The sequence below is a fragment of the Triturus cristatus genome, chromosome 8, assembly GCF_964204655.1.
Source record: "Triturus cristatus chromosome 8, aTriCri1.1, whole genome shotgun sequence".
Lineage (NCBI taxonomy): Eukaryota > Metazoa > Chordata > Amphibia > Caudata > Salamandridae > Triturus > Triturus cristatus.
Genome location: NC_140591.1, coordinates 466,764,377 through 466,788,416, shown reverse-complemented (window position 1 = coordinate 466,788,416; position 24,040 = coordinate 466,764,377). Strand labels below are relative to the sequence as shown.

At 45.8% G+C, this 24,040-nt stretch overlaps 1 long non-coding RNA gene across 10 annotated transcripts in view; it reads left to right on the top strand.

The window, feature by feature from the left end:
- LOC146802350 (uncharacterized) overlaps positions 1-24,040 on the top strand; it is a 546,156-nt gene that overhangs the window by 346,651 nt on the left and 175,465 nt on the right. For 4 of the 10 annotated variants that reach the window (XR_014967731.1, XR_014967737.1, XR_014967735.1 and 1 more), the window contains one exon: positions 12,555-12,629. The exons of 2 other annotated variants lie outside the window; for them this stretch is intronic. This is a non-coding gene — a long non-coding RNA (uncharacterized LOC146802350). Of the gene's footprint in view, positions 1-5,619; positions 5,680-12,554; positions 12,630-24,040 lie in introns of all 10 variants that reach the window. 4 more of the 10 variants (XR_014967734.1, XR_014967732.1, XR_014967736.1 and 1 more) reach the window with 2 other exon arrangements.

The following is a 24,040-nucleotide window of genomic DNA, read 5'->3' as shown; positions in this document are numbered from 1 at the left end:
TGATCGCCTAGGAACCCACACATACAATAATGTCTAAGAAGCAGTCGCATTGATTACATTTTTATTAACATAGAAAATTGGCCATCTTTAGTGGACATGGAGGTCTGTGCAAGGAATGAAAGTGATCATAACCCATTATTATTAAAACTCAAGGTATCAGGTCATGTAACATCTTTGCTCACGGTCGCTGTAACTGAGACAGCTGAGGCCATATTAAGTAATGATAAGAGGAGGGTCAGGTGGTCACGAGTTGTTGAGAATGAAAGCTCCCTTGGAAAAATGAAAGAAGAGGTGTTGAGTACACTAGAAAGTCTAAAAAAATATGAATCAGGGAGAAATCAATTCTAACATTATCCAACTTCACGAGACCATGTTTGAAGATATCAGGCACATTTTTGTCAAACCCACCAAAAATCCAAACCGACCTCTACCAAAGCGCGATCATTGGTACAACAAGGCCTGCAAGGAAGCATAAAGGCAGCTGTCACGGGCAATCAAAAACAAAGTTATAGATGAGATCAGAATAGCACGCAAAAAGTACAAAATAACGCAAACATTAGCAAAAAAGGAATGGGATGAACAACGGTGGAGGGATCTCCTACAAGTCAGAAAAATGAAAAACATGCATTTATTCAGGCAACTGGTAAAGAGGGGCAGAGCAGGTCAAGATAATATTCCCGTAAATTATATTGCGCCCAACCAGTGGGTATCCTTTTTTGAAAACCAATTTGCAGTTGGAGTGAATCCACCCTCCTTTCAAGTTCCAAGTACAGATATAACAATAACGTTTGCTCTAAGTGAAGTGGAAAAGGCCCTGAACTCAGTCCCAAAGGGCAGGGCCCCCGGTCCTGACTGTATCCCAGCGGACCTTTTTTTATACGATAAGGATTATGGCTAGATTGGTCCTGAATAGAATCCAGACATGGATAGATGAGAATAATATATTATCTCCTTTCCAAGCAGGATTTAGGACCCTTGTAAGTACAATTGACCAAGTCTTTTACTTTGTTTTTAGGTCTCGCCTGACCCAGCGCATGCGCTGATCTGGCGAGACATTTTGTGAGGGCTCCAAAAAGTGCTACCAGGCCAGCCTAGAGCTACAGTGCATGTGCGCGGGCATGCGAACCGCGCTTTACCGCGATTACTTTCACTTTCGCGGCCGCTTTGATGTTTGATCGCGATCACTTTCGCGGCCGCTTTGATGTTCTCCGTGAGGCTTCAATAGATTGCAGCAGTTAAAACAAGCATTGGCATAGGCAATAGGTCTCGCTTTTGGGACCTTATAAGTGTTTAGTTATGCAACTGTTGCATGGCTAAACACTTATAAGGTCCCAAAGGCGAGACCTAATGGCTATGCCAATGCTTGTAATTTATTTGCATGTTGTACTGCTAGCGGGCGGAACTCTATATGCTGCCTTTATAGATCTCAAAGCAGCATTCGACACGGTCCCGAGAAATAAGCTCTGGACCGTATTGAGAGACCTAGGAATACCCCCTGAGCTCCTACAGCTAGTAGTTAAGCTACATGAATCCAACTATGCGCAGGTTCGCTGGGGATCACAAGGAAATGCCACCGCCAAATTGTCAATTAAAAAAGGGGTGCGACAAGGGTGTGTTCTGGCCCCCACATTGTTTTCATTGTTTATAAATGGTGTGGTCAATTACTTTGAAGAGTTTCCTACAGATGCACCCTCTATTGCAGGTAAAAAGGCCCCAATATTAATGTTCGCTGACGATACCCTGATACTATCCAAAACACAAGCCGGGTTGCAGCGTGCATTAATTCATTTTGAGTCATTTTGTAAGGCTCAAGAATAGGTGGTAAATGTGGACAAGACCAAATTTATGGTGTTGCACAAACACAAAGTAATTAAGGCAAGGGTTGCTATGAATAAGGAGCCATTGGAACAAACTGATATATTTACTTATCTTATTATAACCATAGATCGTAAATTAGATTGGAAACCCCAGATAGAAATCTTGACGCTTAAGCACTACCAATTAGCAGGAGCAATGTTTGAAAGAATACAGGCTCTCACAGACTAAGCCTGTAAGTCCAGCACTTAATATAACACCAAGGTCATGGCTTCTATTCTTTACGGAGCGGAGCTCTGGGGTTTTCCAAGTTTGTATCCATTAGCCCAAACTCAAAACAGATTCATGAGAGGTCTCATCGGCCTCCCCCAAAGCACACCACTTACACCCTTATACCATGATTTGGGGTGCAAACCACTGGCAGAGGTTGCAAGATTTAGACCGCTGGCCTACTGGAGAAGACTCTGGTCTACTCCGGAGTTAGTCCACTATGCCCTAGCACTTAAAGATATTAGAGATGCTGCCTCTTCCCACAAGATCAGTTGGTTGCAGCGGGTGAAAAGTTCCTTGGTGAACATGGGAATGAGGCATTTATGGGACGACCAGACGAATAATACATTTCCCCCCCAAAAAAGCTTATAAGGAAGCATATTGGGCTATGATCAGAGCTGGTAACGTGTGCTCTCCCAAACTTACATCTTTGACCAGCATTTTTCTGGAACATAAGCAGGATCCAATGTATGAAGAGTTTTGGGACTCCATAACAAAGCCCATTGATAGGACACGTTATTTTCAATTCCGGATAGGTACACTACAGACAAAAGTTTTTACTAATACCTGGTACCCTTCTCAAAATAGTAAATGCTCATTCTGCCAGATTGCGGACGAAACAATATCCCACATTTTGTTTGTTTGTCCCGCATACAGCTTGCCACGAAGCAAATGGCTCAAACCAATCTGTATGAATATGGGTACTAGGTCCAGTACCACCGCACTGCGAATATTAAAGACCAGCACTCAGGAGGTAATTGTGAGTGCCCTTGCAAAGTTTTTAGGATGGGTGTGGAGAATTCGACACAAGATTGAAAGCAAGTAGACTGCGACAGTGACTACATTAAGCACAGTCTTCTACTTAGCGTCTTTCGCATGGTCATGTACTGTATCTTTTAGTTAGCACAGGGTCACGTGGGTTTAGAACTTTAGCAGAATTGTTATTAATCTTTAAAAAAAAATTAAAGCAAAAAATGTTTGTATAGTTTATTTTAGATAAACATAAACTTGTATGTTTTTTAACATGGTTTACACTCATGTCATGCATAGCTTGTTAATTATTGGTGCTTATGATTGATATACTGTGGTGATTTTACTTATTTATTGTCTTTTATGATCAGATTGGTTGAAATAAAGACTTAATAAATTGAATTGAATTGGTAACTGTAGGAAGGCAGAGGGGGTCAAGATATAATTCCTAAGTGCTGTCAGAGCAAGGCCTCTCTGGCCTAGAGAGAAAAATAAAATAAAATGTCAGACAACTTTGCTTGTAAAGGCTGAATGTCACTGACAACAAACTTCTCTCTGTGTCCTACATATACAGTTTTGGTGGAAAGACGCCTGGCTGTCAGGGCGACATCGTTTACTTTGGCAGAAAGATCAAAAGACATCAACTGGGCCCGGCCATGTAGATGCAACAGAAAGTCCTCACAAGAGGTACTTGAATCAGAGGACATATGCTCATGGCCAGAGGTTCCTAGTATCACATTCTCCTCACCCTGTCTGGAGCCACTACGGGGACTTGGGCCCAGTCTTTCTTGATCTTTTGCATTACTCTGGCAGACGAAGTAGAGGTAGGAAGGCATATAGAAGTCCTGAACCTCAGTCCAGGCAGAAGGTGTCAATTTGAGGGAGAGCTACCTTGGGAACTCCAACGCATAAAAGTTTGGACACTGTTCAATCTCTGTGGTGACAAAATAGATTGAGCTAGTGTTTTTCCCAATGTTGGAATATACCCTGTGCCATATCCAAGTCCTACTGCCATTCATGATTCACTCTACAACGTTGGCTGAGCTTGTCTGCCCTGGCGTTTAAAGATTCTGTCAGGTGCTGGGTGATTAAGGAGATACCCCAAGTGTTTAGCCACTTCCATAGACATAGAGCCTGCTGGCACAGGACCCACGACCCCATGCTGCCCTGTTTGTTGCAGTACCACATGTTGATCATGTTGTCTGTGAGAACCTGTACCGATTTCCTCCAGATGATTGGATGGAGCGCCTTCAGTGCCAAGCGAATCGCCCGCAACTCTAGCAGGCTGAAATGGAAATGGGTCTCTGCCAGTGCCCAGAGAGCACCGATCTCAACCTTTCCCAAATGACCCCCTTAACCCAGCAATGATGCATCCGTCATGACCATTAGTCTGGGGGAAGAGGGGCTTGACACTATTCCAGTTGGGATCTTGCAGCCACCACTGCAGGTCTTTCGCAGTCTCCTCCGACATCTGGATAGAATCTAAAAGGTCTTCAGATCTCACTGCATGTGCCACCTGACGTGGTGCACAAGTAAAAAAACAAGTTGCCAAGGAGCCGCAAAGTCTCTCTCACTGAAAGCAGGGTCAAAGGTTGAAACATGAGGATCATGGCCCGAAAATCCTGGACTTGTTGAGGTAAGGCTCTGAAGAGCACCGTATTCAGGATGGCTCAGATAAAGGTGAGCCATTGTGAAGGAGTCAGATGTGATCGACACATTGCTGGAAAAGCTCATCGATGTCAACAAATCAGCCGTCGTCTGGAGGTGGTTTACGACTGTTTGAGGCAAGCCTGCCTTCAGCAACCAGTCGTCGAGGTATGGGAAGACTAGTATCCTCAATCTCCATAGATGGACTGCGACCACCACCATCAACTTTGTGAACACCTGAGATGCACTGGTAAGACCAAAGCAGAGGACTAAGAACTGAAAGTACTCTTGCCTGCCGAGCACGGCCCCTTTGATGGGTGGAGCCCCCAGGCTTAAGACTGCGTGCTGCACCACGAACGACTGCTCGTCATTCTAGAATCCTGCCCACTTACCTCTAATGGAGTCTGGTGTCTCGACATCCGCCCCTGCTGTAACCTGCTTCCTCTGCCTTTCCACGTACCTGCTCTTCTCTGCTAGAGCGTCGGGTTTGTCTGAGTGGGTTGAATCCGCCGTCCTCTAATCCCTCGCAAGTGTTTCCTGGAAGCCTGCTGCGGCTTCTGGAAATAAACAGAAGAGGAAGACATCTTAAAAAGCGGCAAACTCTTCAATGGATAACGTTCTGCTGACACCTTAAATGTAAAAATAGAGAAACATATCTGCGAATTTGTCGAATGACTTATGCTGAACTTGTCAGTGGCTGAGCAACCAACTGAAGTACCTGAAAGAGAAAACAAACAGTGGCATTATAAAAATTATTGATACAAATATGTGAAAAACATGAACATTTTTATTTTGTTGACATGAATATGCAACAGTATCTGACTTCAGTTGTATTGAGCATTTGAATACCTTAAATTGAGCTCTTAACCAGAAACGCTGCCTTAGATTATGTAATTGATTTAATCTTGATTGTCCAGAGTTCTCTATGTTTTTGGAAGTTCGATTTTTTGTTTTCCGCAGAAGAATTTTTCATAAGGGAAATGAGCGTATTGAAAAGCAATTTAAGCAAGAATTCGTAAGAGAGTATGTATATATATACATATATAAGTATGAGTTATAAGTGTTAGATTAGCATATTAATCATGTAGGTAAGAAAGGTATTATAATAGGACTTACTTTGTGGTTTCTTTATTGTAGATGCAGCACGTACATGCTTAGAAACACTGGTATACCCAACAAAGGAGGAATGGACATTAGGTAACTAGAACAGATCACGTTTTTTTTAAATAGTCAGTTTACAACAATATTAATTAGATGCTAAAAACGTTGTTGTTTGTTTTATAAAATCGAGAAGGCCTAGACCATCAGGAGCCTTGAAGTGATACACTGATGTTCACCAGTTTGTGTTCTTTCGTCCTGTTGGGTCAGGCAGGGTCCCTGTAAGACTGACCCCGTTGACCTATAGGAAGTCAGGAATTTTTAGTGTAACCATTTCACTCCTGCGAATAAAGTCTTTTGAAGAGCCTAACACTGCCTACCTGAACGCACAGGTAACGCCAATGAGGCTGCAGGATGGGGAGTGGAAATAGGCATCCTACAGATTTAACGCCACGATCGAGCCTCCTGGATCCAGGGCAGACAGTACTTGGGCCAAGGTGAGCATTTGAGGGTTGAGATCTAGAATGGGGCAAAGACCTCCATCCTTTTTCGGCCTTAAGAAATAACAGAAGTGACAGTCAGTTCCTATCTCTGACGCAGGCACCCTCTCTATGGCTCCCTTGGCCAAGAGAACTTGGAAATCTCCTTGGGTTATGGGCAAGTGGTCCTCCGGGAGGTGTGGGGTGAATGAAATATCCAGGGAATGTGACAATAAGGGAAGGGAGCACACGTGTTCCGCAATTTGGAAGACCCATTAATCGTGGGTGATGCTACTCCTCCCATGGAGGTGAAAAGTGATTCGACCTCCCACTGGGCGCTCATGTGTTGCAGAGGGTGACATAAAGTTGTTTTGCAGCAGCTCAGAGGGGGGATTGGAGAGATCGTTGCTCCGGGGGGCCTGGATGCTGGTGGCCTGCTACCCTGCCTCAACCTCAAAAGGATTGTATATTTTTTTTTGGGGGGGGGGAGTTTTATATAGTGCAAACTTTACCTGAATCAGGTGTCAGAGCACTTTACATAGCACCAGTTGCATTACATGACGACACCTTCATTTTTGTTGTTGGTGTTGAGGTATGTTATGCAGTTGCCTCTGATGGTTTCCCTACCTGAAGCCTCGAAAAGGGCAAAAAGGTTGAGGAAACTACTGCATAGACGAAGCTAGCCCAAGAGAACATGCAGTGGCATCACTACTCGTGAAACATTCAAGGACCGAGTCCGCCTTGTCTCCAAAGAGGCAGGTCCCATCTAAGAGCATGTTCATAAGTGACTGCTGGACGTCACTCCAAAATCTAAGGTGTCAGATCCAAGTGTGGCGCCTTTACATCACGCTACTAACAACTGTTCTACCCGGGCAGCAGTATCTGGGCCCGATCTAATGGATTACCTTGCAGCGTCTTGGTCTTCATGGGTGAGGCATTGGAGATTTGGCCATGAATCTGGGACCATGGGCAAGATGACCACCACCATGTGTAGGAAGCTGGCTCTGTATATACTATACCAAAGTGAGGTATAGTGTGCACAGAGTCCAGTGGAACCCAAACGGTAGGCAGAGGTAAAAGTAGATAGAACCTTACTCTCTATATGGGTAGTGTGGTCGAGCAGTAAGGCAGTATCAGAGGACAGTGTTAAACATTTGTTGTACACACTCAGTCAGCAAATGAATTCACACACTCAAAGACTGAACTTCAGACCAATTGTTTTTGTATAAAAATATTCTTTTAGGTATTTTATTTTCTAGAACCAAGCAAGCCTGGCACAGGTAAGTGATAAGTACTTTGCAGTAAATATAGTTTGTAACACAGTTTGGATTGCAATTGTATAATGCACTTTGTTTTGACTTACAGTATTGTTTCTGAGAAATGCAATACTTTGTAAATACAGTACATATACTTTGTATAGGATTTTCAGTAAGATCACAGGTAAGTTACTTTTGAGATTACTTTTCTTACACAGAGTAGTATACCTAGATACTACTCTGGGACATTTCCTGTAAACAGGTAAGTAAAATCGTTTTTGTTAGTTAGTACAATTTTAAAGAATTTCTTTAGGTTTTCAAACTCCACACTTAAAAACCTTTCCAAGAAAAACAGTCAATGTTATCCTATGGAGGAAAATAGTGTTATCGGTTTTAAGGTAAGTATTTGGTAGTGGGAGTTGAGGTTCTGGGGGTAGACTAGGGGTCCCCCAGGGTAAGGGATGCACTCTTGTTACACCCTCTGCGGCACTAGGGCGGCCGGGGGCAGAGTGCTGAGGCCCAAAGTTATCCAATGGGGGATAGGGGGCATCCGGTTGGTGGCTGCTGACGAGCAGGCCACTTGGTTGTGGGAGCAAAGCTCCTAGACTTTAGCTCAGGGTAAATGGGGAAACAAAGTAGCACCAAAGGTCACCCTCAGTGGCACTAGGGCAGCCGGGTGATGTTTCGACGTCGGGCGCCCTTTTGTTTGCAATGGAGAACCTCCGGTTTGCAAAGGCACTGCAGGATTGGGGACGAAGGTCTTCTGGGTCCAACCACCACTTCGAGAGGTAAGTTGGGGGTTGGTTAGGCACCGTCAGTTTGGCCACCCAAGGCTGTGGGGCGTCGGGTGAAGGGGTGCCTTTTAGGGGCTGACCTGTGGCCAGAGATGCAAATTTGGTTTAGGCTTCAATGCAGTTTTAGGGAAAGAACATAGGCCCTGGGTACCTGATTAGCAGGAGCCCAGGGCACACTCAGCCAAAGCACATCAGCAATTCAGCAAAAAATGGGGGCAACCATGCAGAAAGAGGGCACTTTCTCACACCATGTCCCATAACGCTTGGGTGCATCTCCCCTAGAGCCAGCTTATAACCTAAGGACATGGCTAGGGGAAAACATCAGTCTGGCAAATCCCTCCATGCGCTTCAACTAGCAATCTGGTGTGGTAGTCATAAATGCATTTGGGTTCAGACGACTGGTGGAGTCCTGTACCACCAAGCGTTCTTGTGATGGCACTTAAGTGAGGAAGGCTGGGTCCCCTGGGATGGCTTATGTCGTCTTGGAATTTGCCTACTGACTGGAGGGCAAGATCCTGGTTTTGCCCAGGTGCCCAACAATGTGTCTGGTCATTTGGGTTCCTAGTTTGTTTGTTCCCGGTGTAGCACTTTCGTTAATACATTAGTCTTGACTTCTGTGGTGAACAAGTAGAAAACTAAGACCTCCGCTGCTTTCTTATGACTGTGGAAAAAGAGGCAGACTCTTCAGTGACCAAATTAGGAAGAGGAGAGTGGATGTGTCCAAGTCTCTGGCGTCCTGTAGATTCTCAAACAAGTGTTCTTTGATGTAATTGTGACAGGCATCATTGGCACTGTTTCCAAATTCATGATCTTGTAGTGTAAGTGATTCTGGGTAAGAATATAGATAAATGTGAGGTCAGTGTGTCATCAGTGGAGGGTGCTCTGAGTAAGCCTCGGAGTCCAAGAGGACTATTGGCTTTCCCTCTGGAATCTGTGCGGAAGTAGAAAATCGGTGCTGCAGCACAGTACGTGGCTCCGAAGAAGATATCAGTGTTGAATTTGAAGCCGGGGGAGGAATCAGAATGAGGTTGAATGTCACAATCTGACTCGGGGTGAACCCGCTGGCAGTAACCTGAATGGAGGCCACCTCAGATCCTTGGGGCCAGAGGGCACGCCAAATGGGTACTAACGATGTGATCCAATGCCTGTTTTAATTCAAGGACGTGGGCACCAGAAAGTCAGGCTGAAAGGTCAGAAATGGTTCTGGAGTTCATGGCCTCGTGGTACCCGGGGCATTGCACAGTTACGAATGATGGGACAAAGGGAAGTCGTATTTGAACTTTTTGTGTTTTTGTTTCTCTTTCACTTACCTGAACATCTTGACTTGGACGATGATTGGTCACAGGAACAGGAGTAGGTCCATGCAATCAACTTCAACCAGGATTTATTTGACTACCGTCAATGCTCCACGACATAAACGTTGCCTTCGTGGTCGCGGATGGCCTTGTGATTCATCTTGCCCCACTGATCACACAACGCCGAGCCGTGTTTAGAGTCCAGACATCAGAGACAGACCTTGTGGGAGTCTGTTACTGGCATCTGTTTGTGGCAATCCATACAGGCTTAAACCCACCAAGAGGAACAAGTAGATTTTTAAAGGACAACTATATTTCTGAAGCATCTTGGACTACAAGTACTAAATGTTTTACAGTCAGTCTGCATTGCTGTTTGCGACTGCAAAAACATACTTTATCAGTTTTGGGAGCTGATAAAATGGATTCGCAACTCCATACTGATTTGGTATTTGGAAGGAGCATGTTGTACATGTTCCTCCCTAATACTGGACAGTTATGTGATGTGTCAATGGTTTGCAACTGAGATGTGGTAGAAAAATGTAGAAAAATGATTGACTGCGAAGTTGGAGTGATGAGCCAATCACCAAAGGGAAGGGTCCCCTTCAGACCCATACCACTTTGTGAATGTAAAGTAAAGGTTTGATGGAGATTAGGCAGTGGTCCAGGAGACCACTGACAAATCTCAAACAAGCTTTAAAAATATTTGTATTTATTTTTAAATAAAGCACCGTTTCCTTTAGGGAAAATGTGCAGTATTTAAAAAAAATAACAAGCTTCCTTTATTTAAAGGTGATTCCAGACATAGTGACCTGCTGACCCTACCTAGCAGGCCATCATTACTATGATTGCCAAAGATTGGAATGAGTTGTAATTTGCAATCTACCTCATTAATATTCCTCAGGTAGTTTGGATTATGACCCACTCTGATTCTGAATTTTAAGAACTGACTTATTAGCACATCGGTTGGTTAAGTAAATTCAATACTGGTCACAAAATTAGTTTTTAACTATTTGGGGATCCTATTTGACAAGGATCTTAATTTTAAACCTCTAGTAAGGCACAAATGTAGCCAACATCCTAGTGCGGTGGGTTCAATTATGAATTATGCGAGTAGACTTGGCCGTTGGTCACCCAATGAAATAGTGCAATTATATAGCGCGGTATGTTGTGCAAAGACTCTGTATGGGAGTGAGGTGTGGGGGTTCACAGATTTAGGAAAAATCCAATTGGAGGAAAATAAGTTCCTAAGAAGGCTTTTGCAAGTGCCCCAATGCATCCCTTCCTTTATTGTCCATAAGGAGATGGGTATTACCTACCTTAGTGAGAGGGCTTGCCTCAAACCCATTATCTGTTGGATAAAAATTTGGACAAATTCAGAGGCAAGCCTAAGTAGACAAATTCTGGAGGATTGCATGAGGGGGGATAAAGGATCTCGAATACCCTGGCTCAAATATGTAAGGGACGTTTTGAGCAGACTGGGCCATGCAAACTTTTTTAATGAACCTCTCAAACTAGCTATTACCGACAAGGGTGTTATAAAGGCAGAATTTGTGCGGTACTTAGCAAGGGCCAGAGAGGACAGAGAAGGGCGGAAAATTACAGTGAGATCATATCAGCTTGCAAAATCATGCCCGGGCATGGAATTTTATCTTTCCAACAAGTACAACAGACAGGACAGATTTCTGATGACCAGATTCAGGTTAAATCTTCTGCACCATATTCTGTCAGTCCCAGCCGGTTTTGTAAATAATGTACGTATAAAAGGGTGTTGCGGCTGCGATCTAAGATCTCCGCAAGATACCCTTCACTTCGTCCTAATGTGCCCTTTCAACGCTTACCCAAGGTCTCTGTTTTTAAAAACCATTTTAAGACGATCTAAAATTAGACAGGCGAAAGTGGCTCTCCTATTTCTCAAACTTTCTTCCGATCCTTTTACCTTATTTAGCACTGTACACTTTCTAAGATTGGCGGTAAAATTAAGGAACACTAGAGGAGAGGATTAATCCTCTCGGACTTATTAAGGGTTGGAAGGATTTAAGGATTTTTACCCAGGGTTGGCTCGTAATTCCTGTTTGAAGACAAGTGTATTTTAAAGGGTCTCTCCTCCTACGCTACCGGGGAAATCTTGTACGGTTGAATGAGCTGAAAAATGTACACAATTGTCCCATTTTTAAATTGCTAATACTGATGGGTTTTTATTATTATTGTATTTATGTGTAATGTGTATATTGGTCCAAATTTATAACAGAAATGGGACTGTTTATAATATGTATCTTTTATGGATATTTTTAATACCCGAATAAAGATCATTTGATTGATTGATTGATCTCCATTGGATTCATGTAGGTGGGGAAACCCCTGAATCTTTGTAAATTAGGGTGATGGCAGACCATATCCAACTACTTAGTGTTTGAACAGAGGGTTTTAAACCTCTCCGAACAGAACCAAAGTTGACAAAATGTCTATTTGTGGTACAGGTTCTTACTCCTGCAAACCTCTTTAGATTAATCAAGAGGACTCTTCTAACATCTAGAGAATGAAGTCGCTCCTCCTCTGGAGTCTAAGGATTAGAATTGAAAATCAGGAGGATAATTTCCTGATCAAGATGGAATGGAGTTTTAACCTTTAGAATAAAGGACGGTCCCAATCTCTGAACAACTCTGTCCTCAAATACTCTTTAATGGAATGCCCTCCAAAGAGTCTGAGCCAACTGCTTATATAGCCTAGCAGATAACACCATTTTTCGAGGACCAGAGACTATATTGGCACCCACCAGTTCCCAAAAAAGAACAGCATTAGATGAGACATCAAGGGTAGGGTCAGTTCCTGCAGAACCATTTAACTCTTTTGCTACTGACTTCCTATTGTCCTCTGGATCAAGCAAACTATTACTTAGATTTTAAAGCTGGTGTTCTTAATCTTACCCACAAAGTAGATGACAATAGCATTGCACTTATCTTTCATTTATTTATATTTATTGATATGTATGCATGAATGCTGCACCAATATTATGTAATTCCAGCCTTTTGATTATAACCCACTCGTCATAATCTTTCAAGTGTGTATTTCTATCTTTTTCAGCCTCCAGTGACTTATCGCTTAGCCACTTTTTGTTACATTCAGTCAAGCACATTTTCATTTTTTCCACAGGCTTATCCCATCTAGAGCAGGCTGAATCATTCTTTTAAAAGCATCCCACTGAGGTCCCCGCAATCAGCTTTTCAGGTAATTCCCCCTCACTTTTTTCAATTCACTTTCCTAAATCCTGCATGACTGAGAGCACAAAACTCTACTTGCCTCCAGCCTTAGCCAGTACCGCATACCCGGGTGGTCCAACTGGCCTAGTGGAAAAACTATTGCTACCTGGAACTACTAAGTGTCTGGCAATTATATTTCTTTTATTTCAAGAAACTTTATTGATAGTGACAAAAAGAGAACAAACCGAAACAAATAATAAACCTGGAATCATAAACAAAGAGAAAGCTTCTGGAAGCAAACCAAAGTAATAAAATGTTCATACTTAGAAGGTAACTTTTCAGCGGGACTAACCTGGTCCTTGTATCTGACCCGCGCCTCATTGCGGTCGCCTAAACTTGTGATATTTTCCCCGGTCTAGTGTGACCAAATGACAGAGGGTGGCGCTTTGTGCTTTTAGGTTTTATTTTCAGTAAAAAATTTAAAAATGAATATCTCTGGGTGTGATTGGATTTTTGTCAATCTGGTATCATTTTATTTATTAAAAGTGACTATATTTTTCTAAATTGGTTTGAGATTTTTACTGTGTTGTCATTTCTCTTTATTACTGTTTGTGTGCTACATTAATACTTTACACATTGCCTCCAAGTTAAGCCCGACTGCTTGGTGCCAGACTACCAGACGGTTAAGCACAGGTTAATTTAGTGACATTTTTGGTTCACCCCGACAAGGACTGTGGTTGCTGCATGAGTGGGCCTTTCACCCCCTTAACCAATAACCCTGGTTCTTATAGTAATGATCTAATATCTCCCAAACTGGACATCTAGAGGCGAACCACAAATATTGTTGTAGTGTTATATATTCTGCATTTCTAATATGTTAACCCTTTCTACTATGTGTGGATTAAGTTATTTTCGATTTTCAATTACACAGAATTATCTTAGTGCCCAGTGTTAAAATGGGGTTAATCAGTGCATAGGCCCAGCCTCCCCTATACTCACCTGTGACCAGTTCTCCGACTGGTCAAGACCTTTGAGGACCCGGCTCCAGTGTTTTGAGACACCCGCCTCGCCTCTCTCCCTTTTGCTCTCACTGTGTTCTCTCTGACTTTTGTGTCATTTCTCTCACTTTGTGTGCCTTTCTGTCATTATCTGTGTAACTTTTTAGCCGTTTCTCTTGATCTTTCTGTGTCTTTTGTGCTATTTCTCTCACCCTTTCTGTGTCTTTAATGCCATTTGTCTCGCCCTATCTGCCATATCTCTTGCTCTTTGTGCTATTTCTGTCACTCTTTGTGCCTTTTGTCTCGCTCAGTCTGGCATTTTACTCTATCTGTGACATTTCTCACTCTTTGTGCCATCTCTCACCTCTTTTGCCTCACTCTAACTCCTTTTCTGACCTTTTTGCCATTTCTTTCTGTCACCTTTGTGCTGTGTCTCTCCATCTTCTTTTTTTGCCTCTGCGTGCCCCCTTCCTGCTCGCTCTGCTCCTCTCGTCTCTCCCTGCCTCTTACCTGTCCCTCGCACCTCTCTTCTTCCCTGCCGACCCTGCTCCTCCTCCTCCATCCTAGGACCTACTTAATGGCGACCGCTGCACACAGTAGACCCCACCGGTATCCTGCTTCTCTCCTTCACACCCTGGACGTCGCCACACTCTGATGGCAAACCGCAGTGCACAACAAGGGAGGATCTTTCACCTGCTCCCTCTGCTGCTTTACCTGCACCACTGCCCTGAAACTTCAGCATCCACCACGAACATACCAATAACACTCAACTTCACACACAAACACCTACCAACAAACACACTCTCACGCCTCACACACCAATATCATGCATGCTCCTTAAAACACGCTTGCTCAGTAAGCATGCAACGGAGATCTGGGGCTTGATGGACGCCGCCATCCCGGACCGCTTATTCCTCACGGAAACATGGCATACCACAGCTTTAAGGGCAGACATCGCTGCATCCATCCCCGCATCCATCACTGTCGGAAACAAGATCATCTGGCAAGACAGCCTAAACAGCCCTGTAAAAGGAATCGCCATCTTTTATAAAGCCACCTTAATGGCACTGCCTCCTCAGAAGCCGGAACAAACTACATGAAACACCTCAACATCAAAATACAAATCACAGCAAACTTTACCGTGGGTGGAACCCTAATCTACTACCCCTAGGCCCCTGAACAAATTTGCGACATTACGGACTTCATTGCCCCACTGGTCCTCAACTCCAGCGCATTCATCTTCCTGGGAGACCTTAATTTCCATCTAGAAGACCAGACTGACCCCAACTCAGCTGCCCTTTTTGACAGCCTTGGAAGCCTGAGACTAACCTAAAGTGTCATGGAGCCCTCCCACGTCCACGGACACATCCTAGACCCGGTCTTCACATGCTTCTACCACATCATGATCAAAACACTCAGACCAGTCACCTGGACCGACCACACCATAGTCAGTTTCACAATCAACATCCATCAACAAGGAAGAACCCCCCCAGCAGTCCAACACCAAAAACAACCTAACATGGTCCGCCCCCGACAAGAACAAACAGGAACCCATGCGCCTTCTATGACGCTGCATCAAAATTTTCAAACAGTGGATCCAGTGGTGCCTACACTCTGCCCCCAAAAAACGAAGTCACACAGTAAAAATTAAAACACAAGCCAGCTGGTACACAGAGGACCAAAGAATGACCAAGCGACAGTGCAAACAACTGGAATGGAAATGGAGAACCCGCCAAAGTGGAGTGGAAAAAGGCACATTCAAAGCTGCCCAGAGAAGGTACCACCTGCTTATCTGAGAAACTAAGAAGAAATCCATAGTCGAGTAAATAAACACCAGCTCCAACAGTAGCAAAGAAATCTTTGTAACTGTCAAGGATTTCACAACACCCATAGCTTCCACCGGCAACATCAGCCCAACCCAAGATCTGCGTAAAGGCCTTTTAAATGTCTTTTGCAGCATGATCATAACCATATGCAGCAATTTCACCCCGCAACCAGACCCTCTTGACTATGACCATAAGTCTCCCAGTGACAAACAAAGACAACACAATCACCACATGGGATACCATCAGCACAGAGGAACCCACAACTTTCATGAAGGACATACACTCTTGGGGTCTCAGCAGATCTCTGCCCACATCGCACCTTCGACAATTGAGTGTTCCCTATTAGCGAGTCCCTCATCCCCAGCCTCAAAACCTCCATCAGTACAGCCACCTTTCTGGAACCATGGAAACACGCAGCCGTCAAAACCCTCTTATAGAACCCTCAGCTGACCCGACCAAACTGCCACCTACCGCCCGCCTTCCTATCCCTCCTTCCCTACCCGGCCAACGTCCTGAAAAAAAACACATCAACAAGTGCCTCCCCAACCACCCTGCCAATCACTAGCTTCTTGAGGCCTACTAATCAGGATTTACAGCCAAACACAGCCCGGGACCCGCTCATATAGTAGCAACAGATGACATCCGGATGATCCTAGACAGGTGAAAAACCACAGCCCTCATCCTCCTACACCTATCAGCAGCCTTCAACACCATCTCACATCCAATTCTGATACGACGACTATACAAAGACGGCTTCCAAGGACACGCCCTTGAGTAGATTTGCTCCTTCCTCACCAGACGAACCCAAACCATCAACGTGCCCCTGCCCCCACTGCCCTCCACTCCACTGAAGCACGGGGAACAGAACTCATCTGCAGAGTCCTGCGTGGCTCCTCGCTCAGCCAGCGCTCTTCAACATCTGCATGACTACTGTGCGATGTCATTCAGACTTAAACCATAAACATCCTCACATACTCTGACGACACACAACGGATACTTTCCCTACCAACACCAGAAACAAGTTTACCAAGTACATTACTGAAGTGGCCACGTGTATGAAATCCAAATGCCTCAAACTGAACTCGAACAAGACCGAATCGGTGGTCTTTGGAAATGACGCTTTACCATGGGTCGCCACCTGGCGGGCTCACAACTCACACTCACGCATTGCTCACAAGCAAGAAACCTTGGAATCATCATAGACAACAAATTGGACATGGCCACCCAAGTCAATGCAGTAGCCTTGCCCTGCTTCAACACCCTAAGATTGCTGAAGCTGTTGTGTGCAGATTTAGATTCCGTATATAGGTTTCCTAATTTATGCCCTTATATAGGTACAATTCACATTGCCCTTATTTGGGCATAGAAATCCGGCCCTTATTTAGACATTGTCCGTACAAACCAAATACAGGCATGGCCACCTACATCTGTCCATCCACGTCACAATGAATTCTTGGAAAACCAGACCCTTAAGCCTTTAGGAATTTCCCTCAGCTTGAATATCGATTTCTCCAAGAACTCATTAAGTATGCATGAACATCTATTCCTTAGGGGTTCATTCATGACGTTCCTCTGCCCGACTTTTACGTCAATACTGGCATTCCTAGACACCTTCAAGGTATAAATATACCAGCACTTGCCCTGGCAAATTGCGGTTCAAGGAGGATTCGATCGAACCCAGACTACGCGGTTCGCCACGGCGAGTTCGGAAGGAGATCGAGTTCCAGCCTGATGCACTGACCTGGCGCTGCCATCCTCCTCGCAGAGAATCCAGCTCCAGTGCTCTCTGACTTCCCTTGCGGGAACTTGCGATAGACTATCGAGTCCAGAAAAGAGATTCCAACCTCTCTCATTCTAAGGTATGGAGCTGACTAGAACTTAGAGAAACTTTTGGCAACTCTTGGCTAAACTAAAATATAGCTAGCTATACTTTAGAAATGGCACCTACTTCAAACCTCGTACTGCACTTAGGTTAGGTACACTGGGGTAGAACAATTTAGAAGCATCAGATGAATATCACATTTTAGCTTATATTATTTATGTATGTATTTTGATTAATATATGTCAAGGTTACAAACCATGCCATTGCAGTATTATTTTATCTTACTGCTAACCTCGTACATATTGTACTTCGCAGTCTGTCTTACGATTGTAGCAATTCATATCTCTTGCATGAGAAATAAGACTGTTCAATAAACCGTTTTATTGAAACGCCCGTCTCTCTATTTCTGTGCAACTCTGTAGAAACGAAGCATGCACGATTGACTGAGTGAAACTGTTATCTATTGTTTCCACGATTCTGAGACTGTTCCGATTCTAAAAGGAAACAAAGTTGTCATGTTTATGCAGTTGTCAGAGACTAATCCCTTCTTGCATATTTGAGAAGTTTCTAGTGATCTCTGAGTTAGCTGGCACACACAAGTAATTACGTTTAATATACTCGATAGAGACATACTGACCTTAGTCCTATGTCAAATCTATAGTGTATGTTATTCCAATGCGCAGAGCCCATCAGGGATATAGGAACTACACTACATGGTGCCCAACGGTTTGGTAAGGCACTAATTTAACGCTAGATACTGAAGTAACTCAGTCGTGCTTTTCTCAGAGACCCTCTACTCATAAAATTCCATAAGACGTCTGGAGTGGGTAGGGATAATATCCGCCATAGCTGAGTAGGACGAAAGTTCTATGTATTAGCTGTTTGGTTTTGTTCAACGTTGAAGGATACACTGTTCCAAAATATTGTGCACCTTATCTTTGTTTCCTTGAAACTTGCTCTGCAACTTTCATTAAACAATGTCGGAGAACAACGATCCTATCGTCAACAATGGTCAAGCTGCGGCTGACCTTACAGGTCTTAATGAAGACGAGGTGGGAGTTATACACATCCCACCAAATTTAAGGAGAGCCATCACTCTAAAACTTATAAAACATGGCCTAACACCAAGAGGTGGTAGAGCAGTTTTCGTGATGGAGGCATATGAGTCTCACCAGACATAGGTATTCTATTCATGGATAGTATTCCCAGAATCAAATCCAGTAACACATGTTTCACTTCTACAAAGAAGATGAACCACCTGAGGAATATATTCCTTTCGAGGATATTGAAATTCCACTCACATACCAGGAGCATGAGCTCTGGTTTAAAGGCGCCCTAAAACATTACAATCACATTACCAGGAGCAACATGGCTGATTTTATCCGGCTATACACCCCATCCTGACATTGAAACTATGTCAGATGTAGATTTACTTGCTTAACTCAAGGAGTTAATCAAGATTTATAGACAATTGGTTCAATAAGTCATGCGGACTTTCACAGTCCAACAACCATTAACAATTCAAAATCCAGCCCCTCATCAGGGGAATACGTTAAAAATTACTCCACATAGGCGGGGTACGGTGTGAACTATGCCTGTGGCCCTAGGGACTTGGAATGTACAGGGACTGAACCCCCCCCAGAAACGCCAGAAGGTCTGGAAGTACATCCTAGATCACCACCTAGATGTGGTTGGACTGCAGGAGACCCACCTGGCCCGGAAGGATGAGTCCCGATTGAAACATAAGCAATTCCCCCTTATCTATCGATCCTCGGCGTCCTCTAAGCATCGGGGGGTGGCTCTGTTGATCCGCTCGACGCTGCAGTTTCAGCCATTGGGGGTTCGGAGCGATAGGGAGGGCCGGTGGGTTGCTGTCAAGGGGGTGCTGCTCGGTAAGACTTGCTCATTTCTGGTGATATACGCTCCCAATGCGGGGCAGAATAGGTTCCTCCTAGAGTTGTTGCGCACTGTGGAGGATTTTGTGGAGGGGGCCCTTTTCGTACTGGGAGACTTCAACCTGGTCTGGGATAAGGACTTAGATAGTTCGCATCGACAAAGAGCGGGGACTGGTCTCTTCTCCGACGAACTACGTCTGAGGTTTGACGAACTGGGTCTGGTGGATGGCTGGCGCTCCTTGCACCCCCTGTCTCGAGATTACACTTTTTTCTCTCATGTCAATCACTCTTATTCCCGGCTGGACCATATTGTTTTAAGCCAATCCCTCCGGGGATCCCTACGAGAGGCCAAGATCTTTCCTCTCCCTGTCTCGGACCACGGGCTTTTAGCGTTGGGACTATGCTGGGCGCCGGAGGGGAATGCACCGCGTAGGTGGTACTTCCCGGCCTCCCTGGTGCGTGATGCATCCTCTTGCACGAAGCTCCGTCAAGCGATTCGGGAGTTCTTCGATCTCAACCCTGTGCAAGATACCTCGATCTTCAACACGTGGGACGCCTTCAAGGTGTCAATGAGAGGTAGTTGCCTGGCCCTTAATGCGGCTCTCAATCGATTGCGGAGGACTGAGCGGGAGGCATTGGAGAGGGAACTCGCTACGCTAGAGTCGGCTCATAAGGCCAAGCCCTCCAGACAGACGCTGCGGCCGCTGACTGCCCTTAGGGGCAGACTCCGAGCCCACTATAATAAGAGAGCGGAATTTACCCTCCTGAGGCTCCGCCATCTCTCCTACGCTCAGGGGAATAAGGTGGGGAAGCACCTGGCTCGCCAAGTTCGCCGTAAACGGGAGAGGGAGTATGTGGGTGGCAGACGAGATGCGACAGGCGGGCTGAGGCACTGTGACGATGCGAAGGCAGAGCTCTTCGGGGAGTACTATGCGCAGTTATACTCGGGCAGCCCCTTGGACCCCGTCGCTCAAATGGACTACCTGAACGCGCTCCCGCTACCTCGTGTATCTAGCGACTGGAATGAGCGACTCTCCGCTCCCATCTCCCGAGAAGAGGTGCTAACCGCCATTAAGTCCTTGAAACCACACAAGGCGCCTGGGGCAGACGGGTTTACGGCCCTCTTCTACCAGACCTTTGCCGCTGATATTAGTGACTTCTTAGTCCTGCTGTTCACTGCTATGGCCGATTCGGGGGTCTCCTCGGCCTCAATGGCAGAGGCGGTCATCTCCATTATCCCGAAAGCCGGGTAAGGACCCCTCTGTATGTTCGTCATACCGGCCGATAGCCCTACTTAACATCGACGCCAAACTATACTCTTCGATCCTTGCAGCTCGGATGCAGGATCTGATGCCGGTACTTATCCATCCTGACCAATCGGGCTTTATTAAGGGGCGTCAAGCGCATGATAACATCAGAAGGGTGATCCACCTCATCGAGAAGGCCAACCGCTTCAATATCCCAGCGGTGTTGCTCGGCCTCGACGCCGAGAAGGCCTTCGACCGGGTGGACTGGCAATTTATTTTCCGTACTCTGGCAGCGTTTGGGTTTTCGGACCGGTTCTTGACCATGCTCAAGGCCAACTATAGCAATCCCCGGTCGCGAGTCATGGTCAACGGTCATTTCTCAGCTTTTTTCTCGCACTCGCGAGGCACGCGGCAGGGGTGCCCCCTCTCCCCATTGCTCTTTGCCTTAAGTATTGAACCTCTGGCGTTGACGATCCGAGAGAACCCGGACATACGGGGCCTGCCGTTCACGGGCGAACAACACAAGATCTCCTTATTTGCAGATGATGTCTTGCTTTCCCTGGCCGACCCTGAACACTCCCTCTCTCAGATCCAGGGGGCGTTGGCGCGTTTCGAAGCAGTAGCGGGGTTCAAGGTGAACTACGACAAATCTTACATCCTTAACCTCACGCTTTCCACAACAGAGGTGGACAGCCTCCGTTTGCTGTCGCCACTACCGTGGACCCACTCCTCATTACTTTATTTGGGGGTCCGCTTAACCCCCACGATAGGGAAACTATACTCGGCCAATTTCCCCCCTCTTCTGGCCTCGATGCAGGCTGATCTCCAACGTTGGAACCCATTATTCATCTCATCGCTAGGACGCATCCATGCGATCAAAATGACGCTTCTCCCGAAGTTCTTATATCTGTTTCAGGCCCTTCCTATTGTCTTAGACGGTGACTTTTTCCGACGTATACAAACCCTTATGCTCCGCTTCGTGTGGCAGGGGGGACGGGCTAGATTCTCTTTTGCCACTCTCCGGCGCCCCCGGGGAGAGGGGGGGGGGTGAGATTACCAGACCTGCGCCTCTATTATAAGGCGGCACAATTGAGGGTGTTAGTGGAATGGACTCAGCCCATCTCGGAGAAACACTGGCTACATATGGATAGAAGTGTGACGGGGCGAACGATATGGGACTTGGTGTGGAGGTCTAGGGGGGACAGACCCCGGAACGCGTACATCAGCACACCCACTGGTACCACCCTGAAGGTTTGGGACTCGGTGTCTGGAGATGAGAGATGGACCACGTTCCCGTCGCCCTTTACACCCATACACTTCAATCCGGCATTCCCCCCGGCGCAGCGGGAGGGGCCCTTCGATGCCTGGAGAGAGGGGGGATGCCTTGCACTCACGCATCTATTTCATGGCCATGCCCCGTTGACGTTTGCCAATTGCAGGCGGGACTACGGGGTCCCCCACTCATAGCAGTTTCGTCACGCTCAAATGCTGCACTGGGCGCTATCACCGTCCGTTCGGGAAGCGGCGACTCGGCCGCCTACCCCCTTTGAGGTCTTTCTGTCCCGCTCCACGTCCATGCGCGGGTCCATCTCCTTTATTTATAGTCACCTCTTAGCCACAGCTATCTCCCCGAGACCGCGGTACATGGGCCTCTGGGAGGACCTTGTCGGTCGCGCCATCACGAATGACGAGTGATCCCGCCTATGGAAGGATATGCACCAACATAATCACTCGGTGGAATTAAGGGAGGCGCACCTCAAAACCATGTTGGATTGGTACCTCTCACCCGCCAAGCTGCACCGCATATTTCCCGCCTCCTCGGATAGATGCTGGAGGGGCTGTGGCTTACTGGGGGATTTTCGCCATATATGGTGGGACTGTCCGATCATCCGCCCCTACTGGGAGGAGATCTTGTCCCACATTAAAGAGATCCTGGGGTACCCGATCGCGGATTCCCTAGCTCACGTGTTGCTGGGCCTTCGCGATCCACTCCTTGAGCATCAAACACGAGCAGACAAAAAGATTCTCTGGCTTTGCATAGGAGCGGCCAAGATCACCCTGGCGGCAGCCTGGAAGAAGAGGAAAGCCCCGGCAATCTCCTTGTGGCATGCGAGGTTGTGGAAGTTGTTGAGCACGGAGCGGATGGCGGATATTTTCCTGGGCAATTTTAAGAATTTCATTTTCCGTTGGGGACCATTAGCCCGCTTTCTATCCACGGGTTTACCGGCTGCGGTGGCCCCACCTTCGCTCGGAGCCCTTCATTTGTTTCGGATCTGAGGGTCCGCAGAAGTCCATAGTCAGTATGCCTGAGAGCTACCACCACTGGGGGGGAGGGGGGTGGGTTGTGGTTAGAGGGGTTTCTACTTAGGGTTTATAGTGTTTTGCATGGATGGCGGGGGGGCTGGTAGTGTTGGGGGGGGGAGAAAGCTGAACTTCGCTATTAACTTTGAGTATGGGGCCGTGACTTGGTCCCTTAGGCCCCGTAGAGTTTGAGGACTGGCGGGCCTAGAGAGCTATCACTCTTGAACTTTTTGCTCACTGCGGCCTCCCCCCCCATATATGGTGTACCCCCTGCGTGGGACGTTGAGCGCGGCTGGCGCTGTTTTTCATTTTGTTTCTAACAATTTAAATAAAAATTTTACAAAAAAAATAAATTACTCCACAGACTATACACTCTGTCATGGGTAAATTACCCGCAAAACGCGAACAAATTCCAGTCTAGTTAGTTCAAAAAATTACTCAAATCGAAGCAGTATTTCCTAATACTACCCCTTTTGAAAAACACAGAATTTTAACAATTTGTTTACCAATGGGGATCACACGACATCTGGAAGACTGCACCTCTTGGGGCACAGTCTTTACTGCTATCTACACAAAAACACATGGTGTTCCGTCAATGTCGGTAATACCTGATGTCCTGAAACAGATTCAATACGAATACGGGGCAGAGCCTGCTCTGAATTTAGGTATGAAGTTACTTAAAAATTTCGACCAGGTGTCAGCAATAATATTATCTAATATTAAAGGAGAAGCAGCATCAGTGGCGATCCGCCAGAAACTAAGGGAATTTGATGTACCAGAACAACCTCAAGAACTAGCCAGAATAATTGGAAAATCTTATGAAGAATTAGGCAGAGACAGTCTGGGAGGGAAAGCAGTAAAACCACAACTGTCTGAAAGTCCTGATAAGGTATTTCCTAAAAACACTCCTACCTCTTCTAAAAAGAAGTGGGAAAATAGCAAACAGAATTCCAAAGAGAAGCGTTCTCATTCCCAAGGCAGGTCACCTCCACAGAAGGAGCCCACTGAAAGGAGGTACAACCTCAGGAATAAGGATAATTTGAGAAAACCTGATAGATATCAAGATAATGATACACGTCCCTCTCGTACCTTTCAAATATCGTCACAGACATCCGAAAGAAGAGGACGGTCAGAAAACAAGGAAGAACGTGTGAAGTCCAAAGACGATCAACACGTTCAGAAAAATAAAGCAAAACCTCAATTCTCCAAGAAAAAGGTAGCAGGTCTGAAGATCAGACATGCCGAGAATACTGAGAACCCAACTCAAGAACGGAGAATGGGCCCAGACCATGCTGGACAGTGCAGCAGAAGTTACAATAGCTCGCCAGAACCTGAAGGGAATTCTGGAGA